The sequence below is a fragment of the Harpia harpyja genome, chromosome 19, assembly GCF_026419915.1.
Source record: "Harpia harpyja isolate bHarHar1 chromosome 19, bHarHar1 primary haplotype, whole genome shotgun sequence".
NCBI classification, from domain to species: Eukaryota; Metazoa; Chordata; class Aves; order Accipitriformes; family Accipitridae; genus Harpia; species Harpia harpyja.
In genome coordinates, this window is record NC_068958.1 from 19,807,042 (window position 1) to 19,818,527 (window position 11,486).

Consider the following 11,486-nt stretch of genomic DNA (forward strand, 5'->3'; position numbering starts at 1 on the left):
GGGCTCCTTTGGCCTTGGGGACATGGGACAGCTCAGTGACAGTCCCGGGGTGCTCCTGCTGTGGTCCTTGTGCTGGGAGCGAAAATGCGAGAGGAATCCCTGTCCTTCGCTCCAGGGAACAAGTTGAGGTCCCCGTGTGCCGCAGCCTGGCATCGGCTCCCTGCCCTGCTCCTGCAGCCGTGGGACAAATCCTGGCCCTGTTGCAGCACCGTCCCTCGCTCCTCCCAGGGCTCTGCTCTGCAGCGGGACCCACGAGCTGCTTCATCTGCCCCAGGGACACGACTTCCCTAAAGGAGAAAATAAATGACGCAAATTCCCGGCTGCAGGGCTGGGGTGGGCACCGGCTGCCCGGGCTTGGCACGAGGCTGTGAGAGCTGGCAGCCATCCGAATTTGGGTGGCCTGGGTGCTCCTGCTACCACCCGCCACCTCCCAGCCCGGCCACAGGACCACCATCCGTGCCGTGCCGTGCCATGCAAGTAAGGGACCGCGGCACGCTGCCGGAGTCCTGCTGCCCCTTGGGGGGGCTCGGCTGTCCTGGTGAGGCTGCTGCCTGGGCTGAAGTTGAACGAGGAGGGAAAAATACTTAAAAATCGAGGCCAAATGGGTCAGTTGGTCACGGCGACACAGGCTGGTTTGCGATCTGGGCTGTCTGCCCTCCGGCACTGCCGCTCAGCCGTGAAACCTATTTTTAGTGGTGAGCTAAAGGCGGTCGGAGCCCGCTGCAGTGCAAGTGCATGGAGGGGAAGAGGATGATATGGGCAGCCTTCCTCCACCCCATGCACGGCAGGGAGGACTCAAGGGGGTGGATCAGGGCTTTTTTCCTTCGCCCTGGCACAGCCTCTCAGGCTGAGCCCCGGAGCGGGGGGCTGCGGGGGGAATGCACATCGCTGCCCACCCTGGGACGGATGGGACCGGGGCCCCATCCGGCGCTCGGAAGCTTTTCCAGGGGCTCTGGCTGAGGCCCTGCTCCAAACCGTTTGCATCCTTGGCAAGGAGGGATGGAGGCACTGGCCTTCCCCAGCTTGGCCTCACTTGTGGTGCTAATTAGGGAGGTTGGAGCTGGCAGGGCTGCTCTCCCCACCAGCCGCAGTAACGAGCGCTGCTGGAGTCACTTAATGGGGAACAGATTCCTCCAGTGTGGGAGGGCCCTGTGGGCTGGCTGTGCCATGTGTGCTTGTGTCCCAGAGTGGGAAGGGGGGGGGGGTCGCACGCAGCCCACGTGCTTGAAGCACCCCAAGCAGCCAGTTGCCCCCCCCACCGCCCGCTCCCTGCCTTTGCTCCAGCATCGAATGCCCTTTTAATGCTGCTCCCAAGGGACCAGGTCCCCACGCAGCAGCCCTGTCCACCCACCCATGGCTTGAAACTCACGGGCAAGGCAGAGCAGGGAGGTGGGGAGCAGAGCCGGGCTCTTCACGGAGCATGATGTACTGCTGAATGTATGTGATATTCACGCCTACGAATGTACTTTAGTGACAGCTGCCTTCAAAAAAAATGCAAATAAAATAGCAGTTGCCAGTGCAGGGCTACCCAAAAATCACAGCTCAGCCCTGCAGAGTGATGCTCTGCAAACCTACCCTCAAGAGAGGTCCCATCTTTTCCAGCTGTTCAGGGCTGGACATTGGAAGGGGCAAAGCCAGATATTTTTCAGCCCCTGCCCCGAGCCTGGGGCACATTCACTGCCCTGAGCAGTACTGGCTGCTCTGCTCGTGTCTTGGGCGCTCCTGAAAATCACAGGGATGGTTCTGGGAAGTGGGAATGACAGATCAGAGCAGGGAATGATGGACCAGAGCAACTCAAGTCCCTGGAAAGGGCTTGAAAAGCAAAGTTCAAGCCTTCCTCTGGATGCAAGCTGATGCTGGCCATCCACCTTGCAAACCACTGGGGAAGGCAAGAGTTAAATCCTCCTGCCTGGGATTTAATTAACAACAGATGTGCTCAGTTTTAACTAATTACTCTCCTGCCAGCACTTGGTTTTACTGTTCCTTCCGAAGCCTCTCAGAGCTGGGAGCCATCACACAGTGCCCGCATGGATGCTGGCCCCGCAGGCTGGGCTCTGCTGGGCACCCCGGGCTTGCCTGCCCTCCTTCCCTGGCCCCTCGCTTGGTGTCTCAAGTGAAGCAATTCAGTGAAGCGGGCTAAAATTCATGAAATGGTCCAGTCACCTAAACTGGTATTGCTCTGTTGTTGCTGGCTTTAGAGCAGCTTAGCGGCAGGGTACCCCCAGGAGTGACACACGTCTGCCTCGACCTCGCCGGGATGGGCAGTGCATGATCCCAGCTGGCCATCGCTGCTGCTTGTCCGATACTCTGTGCTGGCGATTTATTATGGATGGAACATTGGGTGTATTAATGATGGGAGCTTATTGTCTAACTGCTAATAGACTGCCAGGGCTGTGCATTCCTGGGGCTGCGTCTGTGCTACCAGGCTCCCATGCTGAGCATGTCTAGAGATGCAGCCAGCATATAGCAAGATGTACAACACAAGGCTTGGAAACTATGCAGAAGCCGTGGCAGGCAGGTGAGAAACCCTTCTGCTTCAGGGCTGGCTCACCCCATTGCTGCGAGGTTTCTGGGCACTGCATGCTGTGGGCGGCTGGAGGATGCTGTACGGGATGAGCCCCACGTTCGAGCAGCTTGGATGTGCCTCTGCTTCTTCGGTGGGGACTGCTTTCAACAGCCTGAGCTATTTCTGTCCACAATCACAATCAATAAAGCAAGAGCGAGGGTTTTTTTATTTTCCACTCCAAATACTTTCTTCATCCTGTTTCCTCCCAGTTCACACGGTGGACTGGGGTGTGCTCCAGCAAGGAGGCCCACGAAGCCATCTCCTCCTCCTCCTCCTCCTCAATGCTGATGCAGTCCCCTGCTCCTGCCCCAGCCCCAGGCAACCCCGACGGTCCCTTCTAATTCACTGCAATCCAAGGGGCAGGTTTTGCTGGGGGGAAATGAGAGAAACGCATTGCACACGTGCGTGCGTGCACACTCACACACACATAGACAAGAAAACACTTTCAGAGCCAAAGGAAAGAAAAAATAAAACTAGGTCTTTGGAAGACACAGCGGCTCATGTAATCCCAGGTTCTGCTGGGCTGCCTCCGCACAGCGCGGCGATGGGGGGACGGGCCGAGGGGAGACGACTGCAGTCTATTAAACTTCCTTTGAGAACCTGCCAGACTGACAACAGCTGGAAGGAATTAACATTTCAGGTCCACCAGCTCCTCTCCTCGCTTTCACCCTTCCCCAAAAACCAGCTTGAGGCCACAGGCCCGGCAGCATCACTTTTTCCCACTCGTGGCGTCCGACAGTATCTGGTCCGAGCTGATTTCTTCTTTGATCCTGAACCTGCCAGAAGCGTGAGCATCTGCTGAACAAAAAATCCCAGTGCCTGTGCCGGCACAAGCACCCAGTTTGGGTCCCTTGCATCCTAGAGGGTTGGGACCAAAGTGGGATGTCACAACAGTGCTGCACGGTGGCTTCAAGCCATCTCGCACCTCTCAACCTCCTGCACAAGAGACAGCACCGTCGAGGAAGGAAAAAACCACCCAGGCTGCCAGCTGCTGCCACTCAGGGCAGCATGGGTCCCCTGCACACGTGCAAGATGCAGGAAAGGGTTTGTTGGCCAGTGAAAGCCCACCGGCTGCCACAAAGCCCATGTTTGCTGTCACTTTGGGGTGTCCTCGTGCTGTGCATGCACCCGTGCCCGGGAGAGCCTCGGAGCTGCCCGTCCCCTGATTATGGGGACCCACACCCCAGTGAGGGGTGCTGCCAGCCCGGCACCCTGGCCCCTTCGCTCCGTGCGACGGGAGCTTGGCAGGAGCTGGTTGAGGGGCGGGGAGCATGGTGGGACAGCTCTGTGCTGCTGTCGCCAGCAGAGATTACACAGAAAGTTATCGTGTCTCAAGGGAAGGGGGGTGCAGAAGCTGTCTGAGCTCGGCGATAGCTGAAGCAGTGCAGAATTGGCAAATGCCGGAGGGTTTTGCTGCCAAACGGCAATCTGCCTGAAAGCACCGGCTCCTCCAGCCAGCCTTGGAGGCTGGGACCCAAGCGGAGACCATATATCCCCATGTTCTGCCTTGCTACCAAGTTGGAGAAGGAAAATGCAGAACCGCTCATGTTAACCCTCTCCTGGGTGCCTGGGGAGGAGCGGAGAGAAGCCAAGCAGCCCGTGAGCTCCTCACCCTTATGCACTGCCAGAGACCTGGGCAAAGAGAGCAGGCGACGGCTTTGCCCCCAAAGAAACACCGAGACCCTGAGGGACACAGCAAGGGACAAAGCCAGGATGCACAGGACAGCTGGACCCGTGGTCCCTGGGGTCATATACACATATATACTCATAGGCACATATATCCAGGGACCACCGCTTGATTTAACGCAAACCCTTTCAGCCTCCTGCCCAAAGGCAGAGAAACGAGGTTGAAGCCCAGCTGTAGGAGAGCTGGACAGACACATAGACCCCGTCTCGCCCCGGTCAGTATTTTCCCTTTTGTCCAAGCGCATCCCGGAGCTCGGCATCACCACGGGCTCCAGCCGAAGGGGGCTCTGCCTCCCGGGCAGTGCCGCAGCTCAGGTCAGAGCCAGCGGCTGGAAGGAGCTGGTTGATCAGGTCGTGTGGGGAGCAGATGACTTTTCCAGTATCGGAGAGGTCAGGAAAACAAGAGAGAGAAACAACCGCTTCAGAGGGGTCGATGGTGGACTCGGTGTGTGGTCCAGCTGCCTGGGGAAGGCACAGCAGCCCCGGACTCGGGCACACCTGGGCTGGGGCATGGGAAGGTTGGATCCTGGCCCAGCAGCACTGTGCTTTCATGCATCACCATTACCAGGGCTAATTACATCCACTGGGCTCCTGCTTAGGAGCCCCACACTGGGTGCTGGGTCCTCTGCGCGTGCAGAGCAGGGACCTGAACCAGGAAACATCGCTACTAAAACTGTGACTTTATTTTTGTTTTAATAACGCTTCTTATGCCTTCAACACCTTAGCGTACACCTTATTTCCTCTACGGGGCTGATACAAACCCCATCAGCTCAAGCATCTCCTTTTTTTTTTCCTGCTAGCAAAAGCTGCAGCCGTTGCATGAGTGGCTTTCGAGTGTCACCTCATCTCTCAGCCATGCGATGCCAAGGGCTGGTGCATGATGCCGAGAGCTGGCGTGCAATGCCGAGGCTCCGAGCCGCCCCGCCGGCACAGGGATACCTGCCTTGCAGAGCAAGCAGAGACTTTTCCGCGCGGCTCGTCAGGAAGAGGTGCCTCATAAACCCAAATAGTGATTTCCTGCTGCAGTCGGTGGGAGTTGTTTTCTTTAAAAATGCAGCTGAAACTGGAGAGGAGATGGAGTTAGCTTAAATATCTGGGAGCTGGGGAGTTTGCTGTGTGTGAGACAGCGCCAGCAGCCAACACACACACACATGCGCATGCACCAGCCAGGGATGCCAACATTTGAAAGCCATTAACAGGAATATTTTGGGAGGAAAATTCGGCCCTACCTTTAACCCCACACAGAAACGCGCTGAACAGCCCCAGTGAGTTATAGAGTGAAAAAAGTGGCACCATTTTTCTTTTAAGACCAAAGCACTCGTCCCTGCTAAGTAGGGAAAGTTGGCACACGTTGCGCACACGTGCGTGACAGGGCAAACAGACACTCACCTCCCACGCATTAATTCACTCCTATTTACATGCTGGGCCTCATATGGGCTCCTGCTCACACCCACCCTGCTTCCCCCATGTGCACAGATGCGATGGTGGCATGTGGATGTGACCTGAGCGCTCCTATTTCCTCCCTATATACGTGTGGGTGTGGGTGTGACAGACCCTACTGTGTGCTATATAGTCTGTCTGACTATATATATACATACACACACATATGCATGCATATATATAGACACACATACCTACATATACATATTTTTGTGCATTTATTTGTTTGTATATATATTTTTCTATACTCGCCCCAGTGGTACTATCTGCATTATCTTGTTGTTGCAGGCTTCGTCCCGCGAGCGGCCTCTGGGTTTCGTTTGCCTGTGGGTGGGTTTCCCCTCGGTGCTGGGATGCCCCGTGCTGGGGCTGGGTTTCCCGCGGAAAGCTGAACCTCCCGCCCGATTGCCAGGGCTCGGCAGCCCCCTCAGCAATCCGGGAGCCATCCCCTGCGCTGCCGTTTGGTGTTAATTATTTGCTGGCACTGCTGATGCTGGAGGGATGCTGGTGGCTCCCAGAAGATCCAAGCTCCATTTCCACCCAAGCCCCATTGATTTCCAAGCTCGTTAGTGCCTGAGCCTGTTCCTGGTGTTGGGCAATGAAAGATTTTTTATTTAAGGCTCTGAGTTTTAAAGTATACTGAGCCCTCAGCATTGCTGGGTGTCTGCGCCTTAGCGTCTCTGCCTGCTTCGGTACCCCTGCTGCGAAGGGGAGATATCTAACGTGTCTGGCTTTGTTATTTTGCTCAGGATTTTGGCAGCACAGAGGGAGCTCTCGTGACATACACCGTGCTGAGCGTGCAGCCCCTCGGCTCGGCCGGGACCCGGAGGCTCAGCCGCGCCGGCGATTAACCGGCTAACCTCACGCTTCACGTGTGCTGCCTTCCAGCCACCTTTTATCTCCTTGCAATAAAGCGAATCCCAGGGGCTATCGCAGCGCTGCCTTTCTGGTTGCCCTCAGCCTCCTCCCGGGCCTCCCGCCTGAGCCGGGGAGCTGCTCTCCCCTTGCCGCGCGTCAGCCGGGCAGCGAAGCCGCTCAGGAATGGCTTCCAGATGTTGCAAGCAACCGTCTCCCTCCCGCAGCCCGATGGAGCTGGGGCGTACGAGCCCTGGGCACGTTTCCCTGGGTCCCTCCCGAGCCCGAAAGCAGAGGCTGCCCCTTGCATCCAGTTCGGCCGCTCTCGGCAATGGCAGTTTGGCTTTTCGGGCAGGCCGGCAGCTGCCGGAGCGCAACCCTTTCCCGTACACACCGACACCTTTCGACGCCAGATTGCCCAAGGTGTGAAGTTCTTTGGATGCTCCCACCTGGCTAATCCAAAATTGCAAAGATTTAAGGCAATTTTATTGGCATGATGCTGCCCTCTAGTGAAGGGATGACCAGCCATCCCAGTCTCCCCGCCACATGCACACTGGGCCCAGTTGCCAGACAGACAGTGGTCAGTGCTCAAGCCTCTGGTTTGTTTCTCGAGTGGAAAATCAAGACATGAGTATCCCATTTTTATTGCAGAAGTGCTCAGCTTCCGCGTCTCTCAGTGACATCCAAAGACACCTGTTGCATTAGGAAAGATTTTACACAACTCGATCTGAAGCAGTTTCTAGTTCAAACGCACCAAGCCAAAAAAGAAATCATTGTAAGAGAGATTAAAAGAGATGTCAGAGGCTGCGCTGGCAGCAGAAGTGCTGGTCGGCTCTGACCACCCCACGGAGATCTGCCCTGTCTCAGCTGCGGCAGTGGCACCCCACCAAATGGAGGGTCCTCGGGGCTGCTTTGCTACGAGATGCGTTTTGCTGCAGATCCTGGGTGCCAGGGACCAGCCAGGTGCTTGGTATTAGTAGTGGGTGATGGAGATGGAAGAAGAAATCTCCCGGCAGCGAATCACCTGGCAAGGGGCAGAGAAGGGGAATCACCTGCACAGGGGCTGGTGTATAAAAGGCTCTCGGCAAGGCGGGGCTCCTTTTGCTGGGGTTGGTGGGACAGGTTCTGTGGTGAGCAGCCAAGGTAAGCATGTGCTCTGCTTCCCCTGGTAAAAAGCAGGGGAAGGCGGTTGGGGTAACCCCGGGCTGGCGATGGGAAGGGGGGGAAGCTGATTTCCTCCAGGTACCAGATCACCCTCCCCTGGTGCGGGGTTGCATGGGCTGTGCTGAAGAGGCAGTGAGCATCTGTGATTTTGGGGTTGAATCCTTCTGTTTCTGCCTATAGTTCCCTGCGCTAAAGTCCCAATGCTTTCTTTTTATACTGAGCAGCTTTCCCTTCCCAGCTAGGTTTTGCTTTTCAAGTCCTAGGACACCCCTGTAGCACCTGAGATAAAAATAAACTGCTTTCTGGAGGTTGTGTTGGGGCTTGGTGACAGCCAGGTACCTATGGTGGCTGTTGCCTCTGCTCTTCCCTGAAAACTTGTAGCCTCTGGAAAGGCCAGAGGGTCCCCGAGTGCCTCTCGCAGCCCTGCCCATGGGCTTTTTTGCTCAACTAGCTTGATCCCAGGGCTGTTTCCAAGCAATAGATAGTTGGGGCTTCACTCACCAGGCTGGTGTGAAGGACCACACCAGGTCCCCACAAACCCCCAGCTCAGCATCCTCCATCCCTTTGTTTCATACCAAAGGGCTGAGCAGTCCCGCAGTGACCACGCTGCTGCTGCTGCCCGTAGCAGTGGCTGCTTTTCAGAGGATTCATTTTTACATGGCATTTTACAATCCTCCAGTCAGGATAGCCCAGTGCACGCTACAGCCACTGTTATTCCCCTTTACTGGGGCGCAGAGCAAGGCTGGCCTTGTGGGTACAGCACCTAATGGTAGAAATGAGGGTTAGCTCTTGTTTCACATTGCTCAGGTGTCAAGTAGGAATGAAAATCCTCCTCCCCTTTCTCTCCAGCCTCTTTGGATTGCAAATCTCAGCCCTGCAGAGCACCTGGCACAGCACCTCTCTGACCCTGCAATGCCCAGGCTCCCAGCTCTGCAGGATGGCACTGGGGCCAGGAGGAGACCCCAACCCGCAACCAGTCTGCAGGACCAGCCTTTGCTTCCTCACAGCAGTCCCTGCAGCCTCCTCATCGAGAGCAAACACTTGCCGATGGGGGAGAGGAAGCAAACGAGGGAGGTGAGCATTTAAACCTCAGGCAGTATTTCTTGGTTGTAAATGGGAGCCGTTGTGGCCACAGCACTTAAATAGCCCCTTGATTATTTTTCTCCTTAAAAAGTTTCAAGCAGTCTTGCAGCATCCCAGGCTTCCTGGCAGGTCGTGTCCTGGCTCTGTCCCCCAGCCACACATCTGGAGTCAAAGCACCTCTGTACTGGCCAGAAACCCCTCTGGACTCATTCCCCTGGGATGAGTATTGATACTTTTTCCTAACAGACAGGACCACAACTGCCCCTCGGTCCCCACGATGGCAGTGACACTTAATACAACTGCTCTAATCCCAGTTGGTGCCCTACAGAAAGAGCTGTGGCCTTGGCAGGGACTTGCTGGGCATGAAGCAGAGCCTGGTGCAAGCCGTGATCGTCCCTGTCTGGTGCCCCTTCCTCCCTTTGGGTCACTCTGCTCCGTGCTTGCTGAGCGTGTGTAACACATCCGCACAGTAATGTCCCATAAAGTTTGCACTGTTCTAGGTTGTGGTTTATGTCCCCTTGGTTTTATGTTTACATTGAGTTATTTTCAATAAAGGTTTTTTATTGTCTGAACTATTTCATGTTCAATAAAGGTTGTTATTGATGATGGTTCAATACAGCATCATAAAAATTGCACATGGCAGAAACATAATGAAATGCCCTTTCACGATAGTGTTGCACAAAGTACAAAAAAACCCCCATGATAAATTCTCACTTAATAAAACCCCTTGCACAGATGGAGGAAACTTGCACAGAGCACGTAATATTTCACCATTTTTTCTCCTAGGAGCAGGGTATCCTGTGCCCATGGCAGCTGGCTGGGTGCAGGCACAGCCTCCTCGGGGTTCTCCTCCCAGCTGGACACAGGTAACAGAGAAGCCAAATTGGGGGTTCCTGCTTCTTGCCCCGTGTAGACAGTTTTTGCTGAGACACAGACTAGGTTTTCTAACTTTCTGTATGGCTTTTAGACAGCATGAGGCAGCCTCCTCTGACAGCCACCACTAACCCACGCAAAACGGAAAAAGGCAACTGCACGGTGCAGAGAGCTGCTCCGCAGAAGTGCCAAAGCCCCTCACTGAGCCTTCGCGCTCCCCTTTCTCAGGGGCTATTGCAGAGCATTCACCAGTACCTGCATGCAACGGATGCCCAGCAGTTTCATCCCCCTGTATTTGACTTGCAGCAGCAGCTAATGTCAAGGCTTCAGGAAGAAAAACGGCATTTACAACTTCCCCCAGCTGATGAACTAGATGTGGCAGCGTGGACGTGGTCCCATGCTGGAGGTAAGGGCAGGCTCCCTGGGGGTCAGTGCTTGCTGCTCTCTCCTGCGCTGAGCTGCTGGGCTCTAGGTGGAGCAGACTGGGATCCCCCCAGTAGCTTAGCGAGAGCAGAGGATGAGCCCCCGAAACTGCAGAAGAAATGGAAACCTGTCACTGCGGTGCACAGTGTGCTTGTCCAGCCCGGTGGCACCAGGCGTCACAGAGAGCGAAGGCTTGGCGGTGGCAACAAGAGCATCTCGAAGGAAGCGGCGAGCTGCCAGCCCTGGTTAGCATCTCCTGCTCCTGGATCCTCATCTGTGCTTAAATGCTTCGGAGGGAAGATACCACAGCAAAGGCAACCGGGCTCATCTGCTTCCATGCCTGCAGAGCTGCCAGCCCAACCCTGACCTGTGCAAGCCTAAAGCTCAAAGTTATTCATCCTTCCTAAACCTCTCCCTTTTCCCTGCCAGATCTAGGGGTATCCCCATTTGCGCAAACAAACACAAAAACAAAATAAATATGCTGATTGGATATAACCTGTGCGTACATGGGGTTAAAGAGGGACTTCTCCAATGCAGCTATTCTGTAGCTGTCCCACCTGGAGATGTTTTCTTAAGTTATCATCTGGACATCTAGTGCCAGCCTTGCTGGGGGACATGGATGGCTGACCTTGTGGTGGCATGTAGGTGAGTGTCCCACCATGCCCAGGTGGGCAAGGAACAGACAAACTCTTCAGCAACCCCAGAAACCACATCATTTCTAAGCTGTGACAGGGAAATAGGCAATCATTGCACTTGCTCTGCTCTTTGGCAAATCCCTTCTGCTTTTAGCCCAAACGAGCCGAGAGCTGCTTGGGCTAATGTGGGCCGGGGGTGGCAGGTTCCAAGCTGAGCTGGCACCTTCTGTCTGCACACATATTGCAGAAATCCTGAGGCTCTAGGGAAAGGGCAGGAATAAATAAAAGTTGGCTGTTAGTTGGTACCAGCCTCGAGGACTTTTCCTCCCTGCAGAAGAGTGGGGAGGTGTGGAGTAATGAATAAAAGTAGTAAGATGGAGAAAAAAAAAGTCTATCAGGTTCTACCTTTGCGAGTATCCCCAAGTATAAAAAAAAAACCCTGTCCCTTTGTCCCCTCACTTGCCCTCTACAGATGCACATGCAAAATCTAATTAAAATTTAGCAGAAGAGGAAAAAAAAAATGACACAGGGTTTTTAGCTTTAAAAAAAGAGAGAGAAAGAAAGAAGATCCTTAACAAAGGCCATAATATTAACAGGGCTGATTCGTCAGCCGCTACCTGATAATATAGAGTTGAGCGAGCTTTATTAACGTTGGAAGCCTTGGCTCTTTGTTAATTACGGGCTTTGCTAATGATTTGGAATATTGGCCGGTTCTGGGGGATGTTGATGAATAGAGACCTCGCCAAGATTTATTCCTAATT